The sequence below is a fragment of the Triturus cristatus genome, chromosome 5_1, assembly GCF_964204655.1.
Source record: "Triturus cristatus chromosome 5_1, aTriCri1.1, whole genome shotgun sequence".
NCBI classification, from domain to species: Eukaryota; Metazoa; Chordata; class Amphibia; order Caudata; family Salamandridae; genus Triturus; species Triturus cristatus.
The window spans coordinates 398609471-398635338 of record NC_140587.1 but is presented as its reverse complement, the minus strand read 5'-3'; the positions used below and the strand labels follow the sequence as shown (position 1 = coordinate 398635338).

The 25868-nt window shown below is 44.6% G+C and overlaps 1 protein-coding gene and 1 long non-coding RNA gene across 3 annotated transcripts in view; one reads left to right on the top strand and one right to left on the bottom strand.

The window, feature by feature from the left end:
* RIMS2 (regulating synaptic membrane exocytosis 2) overlaps positions 1 to 25868 on the top strand; it is a 1922267-nt gene that overhangs the window by 58119 nt on the left and 1838280 nt on the right. The gene's annotated exons all lie outside the window — the stretch shown is intronic.
* Positions 1 to 25868, bottom strand: part of LOC146830932 (uncharacterized) — an 84679-nt gene that overhangs the window by 23706 nt on the left and 35105 nt on the right. The window lies entirely within an intron of this gene.

Sequence of the window (25868 nt, the reverse complement as noted above, 5' to 3'; positions counted from 1 at the left end):
AAGGCCCACCACAAATTAATCTGTTGAAACCTCCTGCTAAGGTCAGACCATATCAAAACATCAGTGGTCCACCTATAGGGATCAGAACTTCCCATCAAATGAGCAAGTGGAAGTTATAGAAAATTCAGACAATTCAAAATTCAACTCTGCCATGGTCTTAGGACAGCAGAACAATGTTCAACTCAGGCAGAAGCAAAAAAGGGAAGTCTGAAACAAAAAAAAGACGCTGCTACTGATCATATGGGCGATTATCCTATATTCAGAATAGCAGCTAGGTCTGGGGATAGTGAACAGTCTGCCCAACCGCAAGTCACATTTAGCAGCGGGCAACCAGCTCATGAATGAAGTTGGTGCACGCAGCTCTAAATGCCACATTGAAGTCACTGCGGATGTCCTGGAACCAAGTAGAACTACTACAGAAACTGGAAACTTCACAGGGAAGAGTCTCTTAGTCCAACAGATCGGAATATCTACTCATCAAGAACAAGACCTCTATACTTAGGCAGCTCCCATGACATCAAGAAAGGAGCTAAGACTTGCATTAAGGCTTCGTCAAGCACTGTGCAGCGAGGTGACTAAGTGGGGGACTCTTCCTCAACTTCAAGGGCTAACACGATAGAGGGAGGGTCTGTCACAGAGCAGGAGTATGCTAGGACAAACTCTCCTAAACCTATTGCTCCAACAGCAGGTATCTTTTATTCAAGAACATTTGGGTTAAACCTGCTAGAGGACCCCTCAACAAGTACCAAATACCCCAGCTGAATTAACTGTGACACCAAGCTAACGCTGGACGATCAGCACTCAAAGACCATAATATATTCTCCAGAATATAAAAAGGTAACTGCAACATTCTAAACAGGGGCAACATTCTGCGCCTTTTAGCCCTGATCCCCAATTTGGACAACCTAATGTCAACAGACCTTGTATCAACTGAATTCGTATGCACTGAAAACGTATCAGAGAATGAAGTAACCTAGGCCACTTGGAGGTCGATCAAAATAGCCCGGAAAGTGCTGAAGGAGTGGTCCAACTTTAAGAAATCGGGAATAGGGTTGAGGTCCTACCATGATCCAGGATACCCTGTTCCCTTGCTATGCTCGTATCAAACAAGAGTCGATGTTTGGCACCTAAACTTACACATTCAGTGCCTAAGGATACTCTGGGAAAATATCACCAAAAAAGAGCAGCATCCAGGGAACAAAAAAAAGGGTCAAATTCAAACATAGTTGGGCCCTTGGAGACAGACTTGAGATGGATCTCGAGAACCATAAACTGTGCATCCCGTAGCCCATGACAAAATCTGGTTAGCCATGTGACTTCCAAGGAACAGCTAGGACTTGTATGCTTCTGCTCCTGGGACATTATAGGCCTGGCTAGCAAATTATCAGACCCCGAGTTTCTCTTGTACTTGCAACCCTTCAACATAATTCTTCACCTGGAGGTGTGGCTTGTGGATCCCTTCCATATACAGGGCTCCCTAAAATTCTCTGTGCTTGCCTGTAAAGGAGTAGAACACAGCCACTCAATGGATGGCCTAGCGATCTATGTGACCAAAAGAAGCGTAGGTTTCAGTAAGGGTACTGTATTCTAGGTTGCTGGCAATGTACGCAATCAAGATTACAATCTCTGTCATAATGTTAAAACTGAGGTTGTAATTATAAACATCTATATACACCCTAAAAATAGGCCAAAGGCTTCAAGATTGCTGGTGTAGGAAATCCTAAGGCACATAGAGGAAGAGCAAACCTCTAATTTTGTGGTGTCAGGCAACTTTAATGTTCGAGGCATGTGGGCTGCTGAATTCATATCTGTGCATAGATCGCCGCCTAGTGTTGGGTCCGGATGATTGCACATTGTTGTCCTGGAAGAGTCTTCGAAGTATCACAAGATAGGTGGCTCCTCCCCTGGACTACAGTGCGCATGGGCATCCCCTCCATCCTTAGATTGTTTTTTTCCGCCATTGGGTTCGGATGTCCTAATCTTAGCTCTTTGAGTATTTAGGCCTTTACATTCGTCGGTATTGTTTTCGTTCGGCGCCAAGTATTTTTGTCGACGGCGTTCTCGAGTACATCATCAAGGATGGAACCAAAGACATCAAATAGCCCCTTTAAGCGTTGCCCTCTTTGCAACGCTAAGTATGCTCGTTTCGACGTGCACCCGGTGTGCAACAAGTGCCTCTCTCCAAATCACGACAAAGCCACCTGTATGGCGTGTTCCAGGTTTCGATCGAAGAAGACCCTTCGCATTCGTCGAGCGGCTCGGCTCGAGGCGCAGAAAGCGACGCCGAACCCGGACAACATCTTCGGGACGGAAGATGAGGAGGTCGTGGACCTTGAAGTTCGGGGGGAGCTCTCGGATCCGGATTCGGAGCGAGAATCCTACTATGATGCCGAAGACGAGCGTATGCTAGACGAACAGGAAGATGGTGTGGTCGAAGAGGTAGGAGACGACGAGGAGGCCCTTGGGGCCGAGGAAGATGGCTCAGAAGATGAGCTAGGCCCACATGTCGGTACAGGACCTAACGAGACACTTGATAAGGCTCAGGTCGAGGGATCGCCACAAGGCCTTACCCAAGATCATTTCTCTCGTTCCACAGCCCCGCATAAAGGCCTGGCTACGAACTACCCTAAAGAGCCGTCGGTATCGAAAGCGCCATCATTCGATCTAAAGAAATCGAAACTGAAGGCACAAGCACCTACCTCGAAACCGAAAGTGAAAGAGTCTCTCATCGGCAACAAGGCCTCGAAGCCCTCGGAGCCGAACAAACAAAAGAAGGCCGTCGACGCACGGATACTTCATGGGGACGTCGAGCCGAAGGTGGCGCCACCAACCAAGGTCAAGGTTGCCGACTCGAAAAAATCGGCGCCGAGGATCGTCGACACGAAACTTCAGAGCGCCTCGCGACGGCCGACCCATCCCGATCCTCGTGTCGAGGACACGGCGTCTGGTTCGGGGTTAGATATCACATCCAGAAAGGTATCGATGGAACGTGTCGACTCGACAACACCGTCTCCCTTCCTAAAGAAGAAGGTGTCGGAGTCGTTACTCCGCATCCACGACACGACTTCCACGCAAGGCGCGAAAGCACACCCGCAGCCGAAGACGGTCAGCACAGTTCACATCGCATTGACGCACATAAAATTCGGACTTCCACCGGCGGTACGACCGAAGATGTTCGACGCGAAGAAGGGTCTCGAGCCGCAAAAAAGGGTCGACCCGAAGAAACCTGTCGAAGCACCAACAAGGATGCCAATGGGACAAAGAGCTGTCGAAGTACCTCAGGAAGATGAGGAGCCAAGGCAGTTTATCGACGCGGAGACTGGTAGACTGTCAATATATAAAAAAAAGATACTGCCAGAGAAATCAATGGAGCCATACAAAATTCCATTGAAGAAGAAGAGGACAACGTCACCAGTTCTAGTGGAACATGTTCACTATTATGACCAGGAGCCTCAGTCATTCTCACCCACACAATTTGATGAGGATGCAGGGGATGCTGGTGATGTTGAGGACACTTATCCTGTGGACACTGACCCTGAAGATCAAAACCAACCTTGGGTGGACGATATTGGTCAAGGGGACCCACATACTGCTCCAGACACGCAGGCATATGTGGTAAAATCATCTCCTACTGAGGATACTGCTGCTTTCAATGCCTTGATTGAGAGAGCAGCAAAAAATCATGATGTACAGCTCCACACTGATCCTATTGAGGATGATTTTCTGATGGATACCTTCTCTACCTCAGAAAGATCTATTAAAACTCTGCCCATGCTGAAGGGGGTCCTAAAACCGGCTAATGACATTTTTAAGGAGACCACAAGGGCGAGAGTACTAAACCCTAGGATTGACAAAAAATATAGGCCAGCTCCTGTGGACCCTACCTACATAAGAGGCCAGTTGCCTTTGGACTCGTTGGTGGTGTCCAATGCTCGGAAGAGAGCCAATTCACAGACAACGGGTGATGCTCCTCCCCCTGACAAGGAGTCTAAGGTCTTCGAAACTTCAGGGAAAAGAGTTGCTGCACAGGCAGCTAACATCTGGAGAATTGCCAAAACTCAGGCACTTCTGGCTCGATACGACAGGGCACATTATGATACCCTAGAGACACTGCTACAGCACCTCCCAGATCAGTTTAAGGAAGGAGCAGAGTCCCTTATTACAGAAGGGAAGCTCATAAGCAACGCTTCCATTAAGTGCGCACTTGACGTAGCAGACACTGCAGCTAGGGCTATTAACACCAGCGTCATGTTAAGAAGGCATGCTTGGTTGAGAATCTCCGGATTCAAACCAGAGATACAAACAACAATACTCAATCAACCTGTCAACCCTGACTCCCTTTTTGGCCCCGAAGTTGACACCACCCTAGAAAAGATCAAAAAAGATACAGAGACTGCTAAGTCTATGGGGGCTCTGCAATCACAGCAGTTTAGGAGTGGGTCCTTTCGTCGCTCTACCAACAGAGGACCATCTAGAGGCCAGAACTCCCAACAGTCGCATTACACTAAACAAGGTGCACAGACCAACTATAATAAGAATAACAGAGGTGGATACCGTGGAAACAACGTCAAGGGCAGAGGCCGAGGAAACAACAGCTCCAGGTCCTCCGCCACCAACAAACAGTGACACCTTGTCACTGCCCCCCGACCACGTAACACCTGTCGGGGGGAGACTCCAAGAGTACCTGCCGGTCTGGAAGTCCATCACTACAGACAGGTGGGTGAGAGACATTGTCCAGTACGTTTATTGTCTGGAGCTCACGTCCACTCCACCAAACATACCACCAAGACACCGTCCTATGTCCGCAGAGCACTTGCACTTATTACACCAGGAAGTTCTCAGTATGCTCCAAAAAGGAGCCATAGAACTCATACCCGCAGAAGAACAGGGATCAGGAGTGTTCTCCCTGTATTTTCTGATCCCCAAAAAGGACGGATCTCTCAGACCCATACTGGATTTAAGACCTCTAAACCATTACATTCTTTCAGAGCATTTTCACATGCTCACCTTGCAACAGGTGCTGCCGTTACTCAAGCAGAGAGACTTTCTCGCAACACTAGATCTCAAAGATGCGTATTTTCATATACCCATGCACCCATCACACAGCAAATATCTCAGGTTCACTGTTCTCAATCAACATTACCAGTTCAAAGTCCTCCCTTTCGGAGTAACAACGGCACCCAGAGTGTTCACCAAGTGCCTGGCAACAGTGGCGGCGCACTTAAGGAGACAGCACATACATGTCTATCCTTATCTGGACGACTGGCTTATCCAGGGAAAGTCGGCCCAGCAGTGTGCCAACCACATAACCCACACCATTCACCTTCTTCACAGCCTTGGATTCTCCCTGAATTATCCAAAGTCCCACCTTCAACCCACCCACGTACAGCAGTACCTAGGCGCGACCATAGACACTCTGGCAGCCAAGGTACAACCCAATTCAGTGAGGATCAGCAGCATGCAGTTGCTCATAAAAAAGTTCAAACCTCAACACTCACTACCGGCACGAGTGTTTATGCAGTTGATAGGCATGATGGCCTCCTGCATCTTCATAGTCCCGCCCGCTTCAGGAGTGCTTGGCACGTCAGTGGAATCAGGCTCACGGACAATTGAAGGACCTAGTGTTGGTGAGCGGTCGGGCATACAACTCTCTGCATTGGTGGAATCCACAAAACCTTTGCAAGGGCCGACCGTTCCGAGAACCTGTCCCACAAATCATACTGACGGCGGATGCGCCTCTCCAGGGATGGGGAGCTCATGTACTCAATTACACAGTGCAGGGACTATGGACGACACAGCAAAGGAGGATGCACATCAACCTTCTGGAACTCATGGCAATCTTCCTGGTAATGAAGGCGTTCAAAGTACACTTGTGCAACAAAGTCGCGTTGATCCGGACAGACAACATGACCGCCATGTACTACATACAAAAGCAGGGAGGGACACACTCCCCACAGTTGTCTCATCTGGCTCAGAGCATGTGGAAGTGGGCCATTCAGAGGAACATCTTCCTCATGGCGGAACACCTCCCGGGCAAGAACAACCAGATGGCGGATCTGCTCAGCAGACACAGCCACCAAATACACGAGTGGGAGATACATCCGTCAGTACTCCAACCGTACTTCCAACGGTGGGGTCATCCAGAGATAGACCTATTCGCCACAAAAGAAAACACAAAATGCCAAAACTTTGCCGCCAGCTTCCCACATCCACAGTCGCAGGGCAATGCGATATGGATGAACTGGTCAGGCAGATTTGCGTACGCTTTTCCCCCAGCACCATTAATACCGCTGGTGGCACGCAAGCTGAGGCAACACTCCATGACGCTCAACCTGGTTTCTGGAACTCTCCCTGGTACCGCATCAACGACTACGGCTTACACCCACGCTTTTAACGCAGAGCCATGGCGAGATTCAGCACCCAGATCCGCAACAGCTGAACCTGCCGATCTGGCTCCTGAAATCTTAGAATTTGGCTACCTCAACTTGCCTCCGGAATGTATGAATATCATCAAGGAGGCACGGAGACCCACTATGAGCCTGCTACGCGGCTAAGTGGAAAAGATTTGTCATTTATTGTAAAAATAATGACATCAATCCGCTGGATGCATCAACGCAAAACATTATCTGTTATCTATTACACTTATACCGATGCAATCTAGCATACAATTCCATCCGTATACATTTAACCGCACTGGCAGCTTACCTTCAGAACAGGCAGCACCTCTCACTGTTCAAAGTGCCTGCCATCAGAGCTTTCTTGGAGGGACTCAAACGTGTGATTCCTCCAAGACACCCTCCTTCACCAGTCTGGAACCTAAATGTGGTCCTCACCAGACTGATGGGACCACCTTTTGAACCTCTACACTCTTGTGAGATTCAATTTCTAACATGGAAAGTAGCTTTCCTAGTTGCCATTACTTCCCTAAGACGAGTTAGTGAACTTCAGGCACTAACCATTCAAGAGCCATTTATACAGGTTCATACCAACAGGGTCGTACTACACACCAACCCTACTTTCATGCCCAAGGTAATCCCGCAGTTCCATATGAACCAATCCATAGAACTACCGGTGTTTTATCCTAATCCTGAAAATGTAGCAGAGAGAATGCTCCACACACTTGATATCAAAAGAGCTCTCCTGTACTATATTGACAGAACACAAGATTTCAGGAAAACAAAACAACTGTTTGTTGCCTTTTCTCCACAGCACAAAGGCAACACCATTTCCAAAGCAGGAATAGCTAGGTGGATTGTTAAGTGTATACAGATTTGCTATGAAAAAGCTAAGCGCACACTAACAATTCCTCCAAGAGCCCACTCCACACGGAAGTTAGGGGCCTCCAAGCACTACTGTGTAGATGTACACTCAAGACAGCAGGCAGCTGTAGGACAGGCTGTTCTCAAAACTCTTTTTCAGACTGCTGCAGCTGGCACGGGAAGCCGCCGCTAAATGGAGGGACTGCTATATAATCTATGCACAGATATGAATTCAGCAGCCCACATGCCTCGAATCGAATATGCTACTTACCAGTATGCATCTGTTCTTGGCATGTAGGGCTGCTGACATTCATATCGCCCACCCTCCTCCCCGGCGCCTGTAGCAGCTGCAGCATTCAGTAATTACTAGTTAGCATGGTCATCATTCACTGTATTACACTCCATCTATGCCACAATGGCGAAAAACAATCTAAGGATGGAGGGGATGCCCATGCGCACTGTAGTCCAGAGGAGGAGCCACCTATCTCGTGATACTTCGAAGACTCTTCCAGGACAACAATGTGCAATCATCCGGACCCAACACTAGGCGGCTATATCGGCTATCTATGCACAGATATGAATGTCAGCAGCCCTACATGCCAAGAACAGATGCATACTGGTAAGTAGCATATTCGTTACACCTCCTGAAGAGCTCATATCAGCACAATCCCTACATTGGGATCTATCAGCCCAGGGCAGAAACAGAACTGGCAAATAAATAAAACTGGCAGGCAACTCTTAGGTGACTTAGAACATTCAAGTATCCGAGCTCTTAATGGGCAGTTCACTGGGGGCAACCTGCCTTCACCCTCCCTCAATTCAAACTCAACCAGCTCCACGTTAGACTACACCTTTGTCACCCTCTGACTGTTTCACAATGTTCATGCCTATCACTTAGGGAAGAAGGAGGATAGCGATGATTGTCCACAAGATGTGACCTTCTAGGCAGCCCCACCGAATTTCACCATACAGCCAAGGTACCTGGTGTGAGAAGTTGGCCTGGTATATGCTGACCACTAATTAACGTGGGCACCTAGTACCAGTCCAAACAACCCTTACTGATGATTAGGTTAAAGACAACCTTTATTGAAAGCTATCCTAGTGGTAGCTATGGTTGAGCAGCCTTCAGGCTAAGTCTCGAAGGAATGTAAAGCAGCTTGTTTTAGCAGATCAGAACCTCCTGAATGACCAAATGAAAGGAGAACCACACATGAGATATATAAAATATATGTATTTATTACTAAACACTCTCTACTAACCTCTTTATGAGATTAGAGAACAAAGCACACAATATTAAATCACTAGAACAACAGTAAATAGCAAAATACACAGCGGGCTCCGGGGGGAGACCGAACCATATACTAAGAAAGTGGTATAACAACCACAACTTGACTAGACACAGTGCCTAGAGCACGTAGAATCACTGGGACCCCAGGGAACCACCCAAAGTAGTGACACAGGGGACCCACGGAGGACAGGTGCAGTGTGTGAACACAGGCGCGTGCTCCGTACAATCCTATGAGAAAGTCGCAGTTGGAATTTTAAAGATTAAGGACACTTCGGAGAGGACTTTAAGCAAACCCAGTTAGACATAGAAGGTTCTAAGGCCAGCACCCTTGAGAGTACCGAGATACCTGTGTTACCTATCTCAGAGGAGCCGGGTGCATAGGGGTCAAGTGATGTCGGGAACCTTTGTCGTTTTCAGTGGCATGATGCGGAAAAGTGCTGCTGCCGGGAAGATGAAAAGTGTCCGGTAGTTTCCGAGCCTGGATCCGAGGCGAGAAGAAGGGGACAGAGTCTGGGTTACTTCACAGTGACCAGGGGCAAGATAGACGAATGCCCACCGATGTCGGGTGCTTCTGGTGAGAGGAGGTGAAGCTTGACTCTGCAGCCACGGGGACCAGGAGAAGTCGACGACAACTAAAGTCCGGAGGAGAGCTGTCCAACAAAGGATGTCAAGTGCTGGGGGGGGTCAGTGTCCGGACTGAACACCAACAAGCATTGGCAACTGCAACCCATGGGGGCAGAGGAAAAATGCTTCGGTGAGGACCAGCAAGGTCCTGGGGACTCTCCAAGCTATGGAGAGTCAGGGCACGTCTGGAACAACCAGGAAAGCCCACGGAAAGTCAAAGTTGCCTTCACAGGGACCCACAGGCCAACTGACCAGGGATTGCGAAGGGACCTTGAGCTGAATCACGAAATACCAGCCCACGGAACACTCGTGGAGTGTAGGCCAGAAATCTTCAGTGGAATTACTGCTTGAGGTTAGGACTACAAGTAGCCCAAAGCACAGCTTCAGGGATCGTCAAAAAGCATATGCTGCTGCAAAAGTACGCGGTGCACAGGGGTTCGGGTTGCACGGTCCCCACCAGGGATACTGGGCTCAGAATTGCTGGGAGTGCAGTGAAACCAGTTTGAGCTGGACTATGCACAGGGACACCAAATGTGCCCCCAGTGCAGACTTCAAAGCACTCTCAGAGTGCACCCACCCAGCCCAATACACTAAAGCCTGTCTTGGAGGTGGTCACACCTCCCTGTGACAGGAAACCTATTGTCAAGCCCTCCACTGCTCGAGCTTGGCTCATCAGCAGGAGGGCAGACTCGTGTCTGTGGCTGGCAGCATCCATTTTGTGATGCCCAGGTCGAGAAAGCTGGTACCAGGTAGCCCGGTGTGTCACATATGCCCCTCTAGGAGGGTGGAATCATACCTCCCCCGCCAGTTACTGGCGGGGAGGTATGATTCCAAGGTGTTTGACACCAAACACAACATGTTTCTATGCAGCCGTTTTAAAGTTAGCATTTACCGCAAGGTTTTAATGCACTTAAATATATGTGGTTGGCTGCATCACAAACAACCCCGGAAAATAGTTTCCGAAGGCTGCAGAGAAGCTCTGCTCATGCAGGTGCATCCTCTCGCATAAAACCCAGCACCCTGCCTTCAGGATTGATAAGGCCTGCCTTAGGGGTGACTGATAGGTTTATATGTACAGTGATATAGAATAGATATAGTGAACCTATATTTAAGTAAGGGGTGCATGTAGCAGACCTGTGGTGTCATTTTGAATGGTTTCTCAGGGGTGGCACAATACATGCTGCAGCCCCTGGGAGGCCTCTGGGGTACCTAGGCCCTGGGTACATAGTATACCATATACTAGGGACTTATAATGGTACCCCATAATCCAATCTGGAGTGTACCTAAAGTACATGCAATCAATTTAGGGAGAAAGCAGATAAACTGGGGTCCTGATTAGCAGGATTTCAGTGAGACTAGTCGAAAACCAGCAAAACACCAGGAAAAAAGTGGGTGTAACCATGCAGTCAGATTCCACCTTCCTACACCTGGTTGTGTGTTAACCATAAACTATAATAGAAGCAAAAACTCTCCTTCTACTATAAACAATTTGTCAGCAACAGCTAGTGCTCTGCTACAAAAAGTACTGGTAATGTCTAACAGCTGTTTAACAACCTGGGAGTGTTTCATCAAAGAGCTTGCTGACAGCCTTGCAACCCCAATAAGTACATCATCCCAAAAGATTGTATTGGGCAACAGGGATGTATTTCCCAGGCGTAACTCAAACAGCAAAAGATATTTAAAACAGCCGTAAATACCACATTAAGAGCTCTCCATCGTAGACCAGGGGACTCCTATAGCGAGTTTTGAGACAACATAAAACCTCGTTAAGGATGACCTGTTTTGGGCTAAGATACTGTTGGATATAAAGAACAAGTTCCTTTTTGACAATTTTAGCCAGCAGCCAACTGGAGGAGTTAGCAGCCAGGTCTCTGTAGGATCTTTGCAGGTAACCCCTAACAGCAATGACTTGAAGTCTACCGGTGAACCATCTGCTCCATCTCAGCCAACTGCAGCCCACCTAAATGTCTAAACACTGATACATAACAAGGCAATTAGATGCCTAATAGCAAAGGCCAGACATAAGGGGGCCCAGGTCCAACCAGCATTCCTCCTACCCCATTGAAGCAATTGCAGGATATTGGGCGGAGATATTCAAACCAGTCTTTTCTCAAACTTGGCTTGAGGAAGTAATACCAGCCTAATGGAGAGGATCTATTCTCTCCCTTATCTACATGAGAAGAGATAAATTGTCTGCAAAAAACTGATGCCTCATAGCACTTAATGATAATGAGGCTAAATATTTTGCTGGACACTTCTTGAGGAATTAACCAACCGACAATGACAATGCCATAATCCCGCCAAATCAGACGAGGTTTCCAAACTGACTGGAACCACAACAAACATCTTGGCCTGATCCCTCCTGATTGATGCGGCTAAAGGCTCTAGGGTACATTTGCACTTCTGCTTTTTTTTTTTTAAAAACCTTTTAAAAAATGTTATTTGTAGTATTGCATTTTCCAACAACCAAGAAACAAAGCTTCACAGTGACTTGGCAATAAATTAAAAAAACATTAAACAATATGATGAAACCAAGTTACATCTCGGGTATGGCAACAGGCAGCAGATTACATATAATCATAGATAGATATATCGACGAGACAGTAATCATGTCCACATGAACATAATGTAGAATCATGTACTAATTTAACATTGGACAAGGCAACAATCATTCGCGTGTAGGCCTACCAACATCCTCCATTACATCGAATCCATATTATTTTCACTAGAGGCCCCAAATCTTATAACATTTTTGTGACCAGCCTCTTGACTGATGAGTGATTTTTTACGCAGTCATATAAGTATCCGTTCCTCATCTCCACTCCTCCAGAGTAGGCATGTCGGGTGCTCCCCATCTCTTGGCCAAGTCTCTCTTTGCAACTACTAAGCCTGAATTACAGAAAAGGAGTCCGGGTCTCAGGAGATATACTTCGGTGGGAATGCCTAGTAGGATATATTTGGGGTCCATTCGGAGGGACACAGAGAATTTTTGCCAGCTCTTCTCCTACGGCATTCTAGTAAACGGCTATAGTGGGGCATCCCCAGAGTGTGTGAAAGAATGTGCCAGTCTGTTCCCCACACAAGTTGGCGATTCTGGCCGTCCAAATTTATGAAGACGAGCCCTGTCGTAGTAGACTCTATGGAATATTTTGTATTTTATTAACCACAACCGTGATTTGATCGACACTATTCTTGGGTGCATCTTAGCCTCCTCCCAGTCCTTGTCCTCTAGTTCACCCAAGTCCCTTTCCTGTTTCTCCCAGAGTTTCTGTAAAGTGTTAGGCGCAAGGTTATTGATTGTTGTATAGGTATATGAGACCGTCTTTTTCGCTAGTTCACCCATGATTAACCTCCTTTGCAAGGGAGCGTATTCAAGAATATCTGTCATATCTATTCCTTCTGCCCGCCATGTGTGTTTTAATTGTATGTAATTTTATTATTGTGTGGAGGCGAGGTGATAATCCCTTTGGAGGGAGCTGAAGGGTAATTAGATTACCCCCTTCTTGTAGGTCACTCAACTTGGAAATTCTGATAAGATCCCAGGATCCAAAGCCTTTCTATTTTCCTATTTCCTTGCATCTGCACTTCTGCTTTGATTATAAGGTAGCTTTTGACCATGTCGATTGGGGCAAACTTTGGCATAAATTGGCATACTGGAACATTCCTCAGGCCCTAGTAATTATGCTCATACTGCTACATATGGACATGTGGGTGCAGGTCATCCTAGGCACTGGAACACACCTCTCTCGACAAATCCCAACAACTAAAGGATTAGAGCAGGGGTGTGTGCTCCCACCAACACTTATCAAACTTTTTGGGCTGATTTAACACCAAAGCTAAACACCTGCAACTCCCATACTCCAAAACTAGGTGACATGACTCCCTGCAGCCTCATATACGCTGATGACTTGGTCCTAGTAAGTCACACTCAGGTGGGGCTGTAGTGCCTGCTTAACATCACACAGGAATATTCAACTGAAAATGGCCTGACTATCAATTTAGAAAAAAAAAACGTATATTAGCAATGCAAGGAGAAAACCCCTGACCTGGTATTGGGCCAGGAAGCGGATTGACGCAGTGGATGAATACAAATATCTGGGTGTCGTCATTGATAAAAATGGGTCATTCACAACTCAGAAAGAGACAATGAAGAGAAAAAGAATCGCACTAGCCATAACATTTAAAAATCGAATGAGGAAACAATCTGGTCCGATGCGGACACCATTTCTTCTGATAGTACAAGCAAAGCTACTACTTACAATAACATACAGGAGTGAACTTTTGAGAGGAAGAGATGCTACCGTTTTGGACAGCATCATGATGAGAATGTACAGAATAATCTTCAGTGTTCCTAACTATACATCACCGGTGCAAAGTAGGCTGGAATTTGGCCTGCAAAGGCAGACCATGACCAGACAAGGTCCTACATAAACTGCTGGAATACAATCAGGATGCTGCCCCCCCAAAACCCTGAATTTCCATCTCTGGCAGGAGCTGCACAATATGGACATTTTAGCTGCCAGAAACTATCTTAACGAATCATTATCCATAACTTGATTAATCCATCTCTAGGAAACTCCTACTAGCCACCCGTGTTTAAAAAAACTGGCCAGCAAAACAATAAAATCCCTCTCTGTGATCGAGAGCAAGGCTGCTCTATGACACATAGCCCATGGTTGACTTACCCTAAACAGCAATACCTCAACAATGCTTTCTTACTGGGTATTCAAATACTTTCAAGGAGAGGTTTCTGAAGTATCACTTAGATTTGCTCCCTTCTCTGTTTTTGTTACATCTACCTCCTTGGCTGCACAACCCTACACAGAGCGGTTGCTGCTTATGCAGCTACGCCAAAGAAAACCTGCCACATCTGATATGCTCTTGCAAGTAGTTAAGGAATAAATGGGAACCGATACTAAAGTCACTTTTTAACCAAAGAGTAATACGTACATGTAGGCAGCTTGTGTTGGCTTGCTTCGCCTCTGGGGATCTGCAGCTGAACTGTCATTTTGTGAAGGTGGAAGGCAAAAATGCCAGTGCGGGACAGACAGCTGGTGCTTGTTTAAGCTCCTTATGATTTCTGCACACATTCAGCCCTCTGAAGTCTATAGGGGCAGAACTATCTCCTGCGCCCGGAACGTAGTCTTGAGAAGCCGCTTCTTTTATGCTTTAGCACACCACTCCCTCTGACATCTCACGTAGTTCTGCTCATTCTGCGAAACACTTATTGAGTCAGAGGGTAGATGAGCTTTGGCTGTATTCTATTGTCTGAATGAGCACTCTCTATTGGCCAGCCGGCAACACCCCAATCATCTGACTTTTACTAATGTCAATCTTGGAAAGTGTGTGGGGTGGGGTCTTGCATTGACCGTAGCTGCTGCTGGGTAGTTGTAGTTAGTGTGTGCTTGTATGGGGGTATTTCAATGGGTAGTACACACTTTTTTTTTATTTTATTTTTTATTTCAAATCGTTTTTATTGAAATAAAACAGAGAAAAAAACAAAGACAATACAGTAACTCTTCCGTACATAAAGGTTCGAGTCAGTCAATGTCGAACAATTACAGATAACGGAAAGTAATTAGCAAATAACAAATAATATAAAGTAAATCAACTCCTGCTTGCATCATCGATATACAGATATATATATATATATACAATGCTCAATGTGTGGATGCGGCGCTTCTGGGCTCAAGAGGGTAATCGCAAACGTACTCTCAAACATCACCGATCAAAGGGTCCAAACCGCAATATAATATCTCAAGGCGGCTCATAGTGAAAGGAGGATGCGTCCAATGATTTCCAAAGCTTTCTATTGGATGGGCTCCAAGTAGATGCTTGTAGAGCCGGATTATTAGAACCTCTCAGGAATGATAACCACTCCTGCCAGATTTTGAAGCTCACCTCACTCGCATTTTTCCATTTGCATAGAACCACTTTACACGCCAATGTTAGCATTAAGTCCAAAAGCTGACGATCTTGAACAGTTGATATTTGTGGGTCCAGCGCCCCTAAAATGACATACACAAAGTCCTGTACAGGCCTTATCTTGAACACGTGATAAATGCAGTCAAATATTTTCCCCCAGTAATCCCCTAGAGAAGGACAGTTAAATAGCATGAGTGCAAGATCACCAGAGCCTGACTGGCAGTTCCAACATGTAGGAGAGTCCCTTAATTTACATTTGAAAAGCTTAGCCGGCGTCCAAAATGCTCTGTTGACTAGCATGTATTTTGTTTGGAATAGGATGGGTGAAACTTTGTGTGTAAGGGCCAACTTATGGATCACATCCCAGTCAAAAGTTATGCCTGTTAGATTCGGCTCAGCCTCCCATTTCGATTCCACCATTTTGTGTTTTGTCTTGGGTAAGGGCAATAATAGTTTGTACACCCTCGAAACGAAGTGGCCCGTGTACATAAGACGTGGGAGATGAATTATTAATCATGGTGTATATGGAGAGAAGTTACGAGCGGTTAGCATCGCTTTGATTTTCAAGAAGTCATAAAAAGCCATCGGGGTAAGATCATACCTCCGCTGCAAAATCGAGAACGGAAGTGGAGCCTTATCATCATACAGGTCCCTCACCAAGTTAATGCCCTTCTTGGACCAAGACTCCCAGAATAGTCCACTGCCATTATATTTGAGATGGGAATTTCTCCACAAGGACATAAACGATGACTTAGGGAATGTCAACTTTGTTTTATGTGTTTGGTCGAGTCTGAGCAAAGCCCGTCTAGTATTTAGCATGATATATTTGGAGTGTGGTAGATGTGACAGGTCCATAGTGAGAAGGGCTTCCAGAGGCGCGTGATCCACTAGCGACTCCTCAATATTAACCCATAGTGGTGTATAAGTTGGGGATTTTATCAACCACTGAGCTCCCTGTTTGCAAAGAAACGCTGTCTGATAGTTCCTGAACGAGGGGAGACCCAGGCCGCCTTTATCTTTTGCCAATTGCAGCTTCTTCAGTGAGACTCTGGCTTTCTTGCCTTGCCACAGGAAACTACCAAACAGTTGATCTACCTTAGCAATAAAATTATTCGAGAACATCATAGGGAGCATGCTGGCCAGATAGTTAACCAACGGAGTTGACATCATTTTGAGCATCTCCGCTCTACCCCACCAGGAGAGGAATTTTGGAGACCACCCTTCCAGCAATGGGGATATCTTTTTAAGGGTCAATTCTTCATTAACTCTCAGTGTAGAGATCAAATCTTTATCAAAGTCTAGCCCCAGATATTCAAAGCACCGAGGCTGCCATGTAAGACCGGAGTCCCCAATGATTCCTTTATCCCCAACATTGTTCAGGAGTTTGACCTCCGTTTTGTCTTTATTGAGTTTATACCCAGAGACTCTGGAAAATTCCTCAATATCAGTCATGAGTGCAGGTATGGCCTCATCCGCTCTTTCTGACAGAATAAGTACATCGTCTGCATATGCCGTTAATTTAACAGTGCAGTCTCCAAACGGAATACCAGCTATTTTAGGGTCATTCCTTATATGATATAAGAACGGCTCAATTGCCAACAAGAACAATGAAGGAGACAGGGGGCATCCCTGCCTCGTGCCTTGCTTTAAACAAAAGGGGGAGGAGAAAGATCCACCCGCCCTAACTCTTGCCGAAGGACAGCAATATAGGGACATTACCAGTCTTGTGAATGATTCCCCTAAGTTGAATTTACGTAGGACTGCTTTAAGGAAGGACCAATCAACCTTATCAAAAGCTTTTTCAGCATCTAGTGTTATTGCTGCCGTGGGCGTGCCTAGGAGTTTCGCTCTTTCTAGGACATGCGCCAAAGTCCTTGTATTGTCACTGGACAACCTGTTTTTAAGGAAGCCTGCTTGAGATGGGTGGATCAACTGGGGAAGGACCTTCTGGAGGCGAGCGGAAAGTATCATAGCCAAAAGCTTACAGTCTATGTTAATCAGTGAAATAGGCCTATAATTTTTCGGTAGCGACGGGTCTTTCCCATCTTTAGGAAGTACTGCAATTATTGCTTCAGCCAGTGTACCTCTGACCTTACCAGATTTATTTATGTCCTGAAATAGATGTAGGAGGGGTTCGACTAAAAGGGAGGGGAAGGTTTTGTAATATTTAGCCGTAAAGCCATCAGGGCCTGGCGCTTTCCCTATCTTCAGATTTTTAATTGCAGTCTCTATTCTAGAGCATTAATTGGACCATTCATTGAGACTGACCTGGTCCTCAGCAGAAAGCTGTGGGAGATCGCATTCGTCTAAGTACTCCTTAATCCTGGTTTCCTCCACCGCCCTATTCTTTGCATAAAGATCTTCGTAGAATACTCTGAACACCTCTGTTATTTTGTCTGGGTCTGAATGCGAGGATCCTGATGCATCTTTAATAACACTAATAGAATTCTTCTGAACCTTAAACTTCAAGTACGAGGCTAGGCTCTTGCCGGCCTTATTAGACTCACAGAGCTTAAACCTCCTTCCCTTATCAAACCAGACTCCCGCTCTCTCGCTAACTATTTTATTATATTCATATTTTTTATTCGCCAACGCATAAAGAGACATATCATCCCTATCCTTTAAGTGTCTAATCTCTAGGTTCGCAATTTCGTTCTCCAAGGACTCCAACTTCGCATTATAATTCTTGTTCATTGCTGACCTGATTTGATACACACTCCCCTTATGGTACTTTTCAAGGCATCCCACCTAATGAGATCAGACGTGTCCCCCTCTTTGTTAATCTGCAGGTAAGAAGATATCGCATCTTGTATTGTGGACCGGTGCTTATCACTATTTAGGATTTCATCATTCAGACGCCAAGACGTCTGACGAGAGGAGGGTTTAACATTAGCAATGGATAAGGAGATGCAAGAGTGATCAGACATTACACGGGGTTCTATGGTAGTAGACTCTATTCTAGGGACCCCGTTCTGTGTTATGAGGATGTAATCGATTCGGGAATACGAGTCATATGGTGAGGAGTAAAAAGTATAGTCTCTCCCAGTGGGATTTTGGAGCCTCCATGTATCCACCAAGTGGAAGCGTTGACACAAATTGAGAAAAGCTTTATGTGATTTATTTGATTTGAAGGGACAGTGTGAGTCTCTATCTAAAGTTGCATCCATTGGAAGATTGAAATCCCCAGCCAAGATGTGTACCGCATTATCCGGGATATTCTCAATGTGCTTATTCAGATCCTTCCAAAAATTCAGTTCACTAGTGTTAGGAGCATATATGTTCGTAACATAAAACTCTGTATTATCCCTACTCAGTTTGACCGTGACCCACCTTCCGTCTACACTCGCTTCGGAGGACAGGATCTCTACCTTAGATTTCCTCGCAACAAGTATCAAAACACCATTCTTTTTGTTCACAGCCTCAGCGCCCACAACCTCATTATAAAATTTATTCCTCAGGTGGTAAAACTGCTTATCCTCAAGCTTTGTCTCCTGAAGTAAAACAATGTCACCTCTCATTCTCTTTATATAATCTAAAATCTTTTGTCTCTTGACAGGTTGGTTCAGGCCTTTAACATTAAGAGATAATATCTTCAATCTGTCAACATTACATACTCCCAACGGAGAACTAATTGAGCAATGTGACATCAGTAGGTTGCGCCTTCATATCGGTAATTATATATTTCACATGGTAAACAGTTAGTGTGGTAGTAGAGCCCATCACCACCCTCACCCCCGAGCACTAAGGGAATGAAGACTATGCAAGCAAGAGGAAACAAAAGCAAAAAACATTGAACACACACCCCTTCCCAAAAAACCCTCAATCCCCCACCCTCCCCACACACTTTTAATGATTTTACTGTTATCGGTGGGTATGCATTGTAGATTGGCTCAGAATGCACTTTATTGGTCGCTCCAATGGGCGGCTAAACACATTTAATGTTTTTACTGTAATGGGTGAGCAAGCATTGCAAATTTGCTCAGTATGTGCTTTAAGGATCCATATGCACTTTACTTGCACGACAAAAGTTTTATTATATCTCATTTAAAATTCCTACAGCTGTTATCACAAAATGATACAAGGTGCTACTGGTCACTGAACCTATATGCTGAGCAAGCATTCTATTGTCTATTCCAGTGGGTAGCTAAATACTCTTAATGTTTTCATTGTTGATATAGGCATGTAAGCATTGTAGATTTGCTCAGAATGCTCTTTAAAAGTCAATATGTACTTTAGTAGCTCTGCGAAGGTTTTACTATATCTAAATTAACTTTGCTACTGCTGATACGGCAAACTGATGCAAGGTGCTACCAGCCACTGAATTTATCTGTACCTTTTGTGTCTTAACCTACCAAAACTAATAATCTTGATAAACTTGTGGTAGGGATGGGTTTGTGTTAAAGGGGTGTTCCTATTATTGGTTCCTTTTCCTCCTCTTAAGTGTTTACTGCTACCAGCTATGTGTGACATATCAGTCATGAATGTGAATTCAGGCAGGCTGAAGTAGACTCTCATTCCTCTAAGAATGTTTGAGCTAGTGTCATTAAATTGGGTAATAGTAGCGCCTGTTATTTATGTGCTTGGAAACATCAAAAATACAAAGCAAACTGAAAGCAAGTTATTAATATCACCCTACGTTTTCTGTAACCTCTTTGGTCCGTCCCACCGAATATGTGAGTTTGCCGTCATGTTTACAGAAGTTGACTCTAGAAATATGGTACTGAAAAACAAGCAAAGCTGTGAAGGGCAACTTGTGTCTCCTTCTTCCAGTCGTCCTTATTAGCTATCTGTATTGGAGAATGGATTAGAATCCTAATCACAACAAGGAAAACAAACATTTCAAGAAAATTAAATGAAGACATCAAGGAAAGGAATATAGTAAATAAATATGAAGAAAGATAGATTATATACGAAGATAACCATCAGAAGTTAATTTTGGGGCGCAACATAGCCTATTGAAATATCAAAGAGAAACAATCAAGAAGTACATTCATTGATCGACGGAGTGGGCATGTTTAAGGTTGTGACTCTGGGATTAATTCCTAGCCATGGCCAGATTTAAGGGTGAATCATACGTTTAAGATTGCATTGATCAAAAATCAAGTAGATCATGAAAGATTAATATTTTTGTATTTCAAAATAAAGATGCATCTTTCTAAAACATTTTGTAGGAATCTGTATATCACTTTATCACTGCTAAAGGTGAAGAGTCATTAGTAGCTGAAACTTTGATTTCAAAGTTGATAGTACACTAAGTGGCAAATACCTTGAGGGAGACGTAGAAGAACATAATATGTTGACCTTATAAACATTTTATTAATAAAAAGGACTGAAGTCCTCCGATACAGGATAATGTAGTTGATTGTGTGAATGGTGACTATGCCTGATTGAAAAGTGGATTTTAAATGTTGAGATGAACTGTTCTGGTGAGACACAGTGACGCTACGGTGGAGTTCCACACCTCCACGTAGCACCTGCACCTGGTTCCTAGCCCCTCCCTCTCCTCTCATGTTGCTGATGGCGGCGGTTGTGGCGGCCAGAAGATGTGCTCCGGTGATCTTTTGACGTTCATGCCTCCGGGCTGAAGCTGCAACACTGCGGTTCGGCTGTTTAGCTGCTCTGGATAACGCTGCGATTCATATTGCCTGGGAGAGCTGCTGAGTTTTGCTGGGCGCAGGCAGTTCTCGGCGACCTCGACGACCTTGGTGAGCGATAATTGCTGTTCTGCCGCTGCCGCCAGTCCTTCTCTTTTCTATACTATGTCCCTGTTCACACAGACTGGACTTCAGCTAAGCAACGGCCGCTACCTTTGGGAGTTCTGGTAGCAGCCGCAGTCTGGGCTATGTGATAGGACTACATGTCCCAGCATTCTCGGCATTGGACAGTGGAAAGTGGAATTGTGGAGCCACTGCTGGTAGTAGTAACTCAATTTAATTGAATTTGAAGATTATCTACTTTGGCCAGATATTCTATACAGTCGGACGGTGTGTGGCCCCAGTTTAAGCCGTGAGAGTTGTCTGCCCCGCCGCTGCAGCCTTATAGTACTGTGTTGTAGCCGCTGTGTGGGTTTGACTCTCGGTCCCAGCATTTTTCGACAATCTGGACTCTCTTGGGCATTTACTTCGACTTACAGGACTGCCGTTATTGGTGTTGAGGATTCAAGGTCTAAGATTTAGCAGTGAAAAGATATTACGCTGCCATCTTCTATCTCTATAAAGGAAAGGGAGGGGGAAAAAAAAGAGATTTTTTTTTTTTGTTTTTGTTTTTTGTTCGTTTAATTTTAATCAGTTCTAATAATGGGTAAGCAACTGACGGCCAGGGCCAAAGCGAAAATACGACGCCAGAAACTTAAGGAGAATTTAGAAAGGGCTAAGCGGGCTGGGTCAGCCGCGGAGAGAGAAATTTCTTCTGTTGAAATTTCGGAGAGTTCTGGAGAAGGCGAGGATGGTCTCCCGGGTGGTAGCCCGATACAGGCTCATCAACAGAATCATGGCAAATCTGTTATTAGTGAGGGGCAGGAGGTATTGGAGTCACCCATGGGGGGATTGGACAGGGTCTTATTGGGTTCAGAAGTCAAATTACCTGAAATGGCTCAGTGTTTGACTCCAGTGACCTCATTCAATTTACAGGCATCTAAAGAGGTCACGTCAGTTTGCGCTCTTAAGGCTTCTAAACAAGTTCCACTATTTGAGCGAAAGGGCGCAACATATGTTTCTGCCAACACAGTTGGTATTCGTGCAGCCCTACCAGGGGGTCTAACCCTTCCAGCCCTTTCAACTTCTCCAACAGTCATTCCTCCTATGATGGAAAACTCCGGGAAATTAGTATTAATGAGGTCAACTGGCGATCTAGACTTAACAGATCCTCCACCTTTAAATATAAGACCCACCTCGCTTAGCGATAAAGAGCCTTCTACTTCTTTTATCTGTACTTCTACAATTGCTTCTACTGGGGTTATCTTGCCTCAGAGTTCGATTATGGGGATGGATACTGAGACTACTGGGGATTTTCAGATTTCTGTAAAGGACATGCTAAATTTGATTCTCCAAGAAATAAGAGAGATGAAGCAATTTCAAAAGACGGAAATGGAAGTGATTTGTAAGCGTCTGGACAAAATTGAAGATACGCTAGCTTCATTTTCAAATCGACTGCAAGAATCTGAGACTAGAATTTCGGTGGTGGAGGACAATTTGACCATCATGCAGAAAGAGATTGCAAGTGTCTCCAAATCTTCGAAGGCTTTTGAAGTTAAATTGGATGAGTTAGAAAATTACAATAGAAGGTCAAACCTTCGAATAGTGGGCGTACCTGAGAACATTGAGGGGTCTGATATGACGAAATGGATTACTTCTTTTTTTTCTCGCGAGGTCGTCCCTGAGTTTAAGGGAGACTTAACAATCACGCGGGCGCATCGAGTTTCAGCGCGTCCATTTCCCAATTCTCCGTTTCCTCGGACCATTATCGTCAACTTTGCTGATGTTCGTGTTAAAGAAATAATCCTATCACAGGCCTTCAAGCAAAGACAATTTCATGTTAATCCTACTACTAAGTGCCGGATTTTCTCCGACATGTCGGCTGCTGCCGCCAGACGCAGAAAAGACTTTGTAAAGATTCTCCAGTTATTTAAGGACAAAGGTGCTCAAGCTTCGATTGCACAGCAATCAAAATTGAAAGTTTTGATTAAGGGCAAATTCTATTTGTTCACAGATGTTGATGAAGCACGCGAGATGCTTGATCAGTTAGTCCAGGGGTAGGATAATTTTGGATTGTGATTTGATTTGGTTGGATGGTCATTGGAGGTTTCCCTCTTTCTTCTTTTTGCTTTTTTTTGTTTTTTAGGGGGAGGGGGGGTGCAGGCGAGGAACTGGGGGGGGGGTCATGGGAACAGGGGCGCAGCACCAAGGCGCCTTCATGAGAGGGGTTAGTGCCATGTGGCCAGCGTGGGAGGGAGGTGAAGGTGTAGTACAGGGCCACTGGGCTAGGTGTAGGCTAGGTGTAGCCGGGGAGCACTTGGGTGGGGGGATGGGGTGGGTGGTGGGGGAAAATGGAAGTTCTTGTTGTCTGTGATGGTAAATATGTTGGCAAGAAGTTATTTTTTAATGATTCAGATATATGCCTATTGGGGGGATTAGAGTGATCTCTTTTAATGTTAATGGGCTGAATAAAAGAAAAAAAATGCGCGCCATCGAGTTATGGATTAAAACTGAGTGTCCAGCAGTTGTGATGCTGCAAGAAACTCATATTTCCGCGGATAAAATTAATTCTTTTCCTATGTTTAAAACTTGGTCCTTATATCGTGGGTTTTCTAGTGCTAAAGAATCTCAAAGGGGTGTCGCACTTTTCATCAATCGTAACTTAGATGCAGAAATTATCCAGTTTGAAGATGGGGGTGCAGGGCGGTGGTGTTGGGCCACTTGTGTTATAAAACACAGGAATAGGCCAATTTCTTTTGTTAGTTTTTATGCCCCAGTGGAAGATCGTGCCCCCAACTATGAGGAGTTATTTCAATCACTACTAACGGTCAGGGGGGATATTATTATAGGTGGGGATTTTAATATTCTTATGGATATAAAACTAGATTCCACTGGTGCCTCGAAGAAACAATCTAAACCAAAGTCAATAAGGTCAATTATGAAGAATATAGTCTTACTGGATCTTTGTGATCCATGGCGATTAAAATTCCCACAAAAACAAGAATTTACCTATTGGTCAGGAAGACATAGATCTTCCTCTCGCATCGATTTTTTTCTTGGCCTCTACCGTATTAAAATTTTCTCATCAAAAATTCATCCATAATGGCTTCTCAGACCACGCAATGTTGGTAATTGAATTTAAAGTAGGGGAAGAAATTAGGCCCCCTAAGAGATGGATATTTAATAAAAAGTATCTACAAGATAGCAACTGGGTCCCTTTTTTAAAATTGGAGATTGCCGAATTTATTGCTCGTAACTCGGATACGGCCCCACTGCATATCATTTGGGACTCATTAAAAGCTTTTATTCGTGGTATCATCATCGGTAAAGACGCAGAAGAGTGGCGCGTTATTAAACAAACTAGGACTTTACTCTATGAAAAAATTCGTACGCTTACACTGCTTCAACAATCCAACTTCTCCAGTATTGCACAAAATAAATTAAACGAGGCCAAACGTGAACTCAGTACGCTTTTTTCTATACAGAGTGAACAGCAATTTCTTACACAATCTCAGAGGATTTATGAGGAGAGTAATTTCTCTGGTAAACTCCTTGCGTGGCAGGCTAAGGAGCAAGCCGCTGCAAATATGATTCGTATTTTAAAGTGTCCTGCCACCCGGATAGAAACATCACAGTCTGAGGTTATTGGCACTATAATGTTCTCTCATTATAAACAGATATACAGTCACCATCAGGAGATAGATTTTCTTAGGCTCTCCAATTTTTTAGCTAGATATGATATGCCCTCTCTATTTCAGGCAGACAGTGGAGTAATGATGCACTTATTTTCTCAGTTAGAATTGGAAATAGTGGTTAAGAACTTACCAATTGGTAAGGCATGTTGTCCGGATGGCCTCCCCCTGAATTTTTTAAGGTTTTTTTTAGTGCCTTTTCCGATTTATTAATTTAATTAGTTAATTATATGTTAGTGGGCGGGCAAGTTCCAGACTCTTTTGGGGAGGGGACAGTGGTTAGCTTTCCGATAAAAGGTAAAGATCCTAAAGATCCCAACTCATATAGGCCTATCACATTACTCAATATTGATTATAAGATCCTCACCAAATTATTACCAATACGCTTTAATTATATTGCAAAGGATCTTATTCATCTGGATCAGAACGGCTTTGTGGCAGGCCGGCAATTAGTTACAAATACACATTTTCTTACCGAGGCTTTAGATTATTTTCAGACAAACAAAATTTCTGCTTTAATTTTATTATTAGACGCGGAAAAAGCTTTTGATTTGGTGGTATGGACAACTTTATTTGCTATTTTAAAGCAGTTTGGAATTCCTCCACAAATTATTAGTTTAATTCAGAATTTGTACACGGGTGCCAAAGCCAATATAATTATTAATTCAGCCAAGGTTGGCACAGTATCGGTTCAACGAGGTACTAGGCAGGGTTGCCCCTTGTCCCCTATTCTTTTTGCTTTATTCATTGAACCGTTAGCTACAGCAATTCGTGAATCTGCGAATATTCCTCCTCCGATCCCTTCCATGGCAAAAATTAAATTATATGCCGATTATATCATGTTATTGATTAAGACGGATATTCAATCTCAAACTGCTGCTCTTCAGCTTTTTGAAGAATTCGAAGAGTTGGGCGGCTATCGAATAAATACAAAAAAACGGAAATATTAGTTTGTGGTGGGGGTGAGGTGGATTTACACGCTGACTTAGTTGGCTGTATCAATTCAAGACCGAAGAGGTATTTGGGGGTTATGTTTTCCACTTGGGTTTCCGATTTAGCTAAACTGAATTTTGATCCTCTTTTACATAAGGTCCAATCCTTGTTTATCAGATGGGACTCGTTACCATTTACCATCTTGGGGCGGGTGGCACTTATAAAAATGTCTATACTCCCGCTCTTTAATTTTTTATTCTCCGCCATTCCTTGCTTTCTGCCCAGTGGTTTTTTTTCAAAAGTGGAATCATCATTTTCTGCGTTTATATGGGCAAAGAAAAGTCCCAGGATGGCAATGGGGACTCCTTATCTTGAAACCGAATTAGGAGGTTTAGCCGTACCTAATATTAGAGACTATTATAGCGCATATTTCGCCCAATATTTAGAGCGGTTT